This window comes from Nematolebias whitei, chromosome 10 (genome assembly GCF_014905685.2).
Source record: "Nematolebias whitei isolate Nwh7 chromosome 10, NemWhi1, whole genome shotgun sequence".
NCBI lineage: Eukaryota > Metazoa > Chordata > Actinopteri > Cyprinodontiformes > Rivulidae > Nematolebias > Nematolebias whitei.
The window spans coordinates 38,632,458-38,633,730 of NC_056507.1; positions in this window are offsets into that span (position 1 = coordinate 38,632,458).

Genomic DNA, 1,273 nt, shown 5'->3' on the forward strand with positions numbered 1-1,273 from the left:
CAGTGCTGCTCTGAGTGATAAAGCCACTTCAATGGCCAAGTATCAGAATCTGTGGAAGAGTCAAGTGCTTTCAGTGGCTTTGGTAAAAAGTCTCAGTCAGCAGCAGCTTAGTAAATGAGCATTTCACTCAATGTTCTGCTGCAGCTGGAGATCGACTCTCTGGCTGGCAGGGTAAGACCCTGATCGATTCGACGGGTAACTCAGACGAAAAGAGAAAGTGCTTCTCCATTTTTTTATTTTTTAAGTACAAAGAAAAACTGTACAGTTCTTAATAATGACACAGTTCCAGTTTTGTATATGTTTTATCTAAATAAATTTTTGCAATCAGCGCATTAAAAGTCACAAAAACCTTCTGAATTGGTTAAAAACTTGTCAGACTAAAAAATTAAAGCTTCTGGTTTCCTCACTTCCTTTTTCTAGTCTGTCAGCAGCGCTCACAGCAGTTCTGGTAGTGCACACCTCTGCTCAGTTTTGTGGCTCTACCTCTCCCTCAGAACATTTTGAACCTTACGGTCTGAGACGAAGCACAGCAAACACATAAAGTCACACATTCTGACAAAACAGCCATGACATAAAGCGTGTCAAGCTGTTGTTTCCTGGATCTGGAGAAGAGGGAAAGCTTCAGTGAGCAACTTTTCTTTTCCCCCCGTGTGTTTTATAAATGAGCATGGTTTCCATTTCCGGAGGTTGACAGTAACTTTCAAATAACGTCATAAACAAAAACAACTTTTTTTTTTCAAGCTTACCTTCAGTTCACTGCAGAACTACTGCAAATGAGTCAAGGGAAGTTCTGCTGAGCTGAACTCTGTCACAGAAGTCAACTTCACGAAGAGTTAAAACAGCAATGGAAGAAGCTGATGGCTGCTCTGAATCTGAAAGGAGGCTCCAATGAGATATAACGGGGCAAAAGGCAGCAACCGCACTCTGCTTTAAACCGTTGTTGCAGAAAAGGAAAGCGTTTGAGGGTCAAAGAGGAAGAGAAGAAACAAAAAAGGAGAATGTGGCAAAAGAAGAAGCACTTCCTCTTTCTGATACAGGCACCACAGCAGACTGTTTACTGATGCGGCCGCTTGGGTTCAGTGCCACAATTTGAATTTGAAACTTAATAAATGTGACTGCTTGTGCAGCAAAGGCTCCTGGGTACAAATGTATTGTTTGGAAATCCACATCTCAGGAATATGGAGAAACGTGACAGTTTCAGGCCTGCATCACTCACATTTGACTCACACATATCTGTCAGTGATTGGTTGGCTCATTTTGTAGACAACTGGTC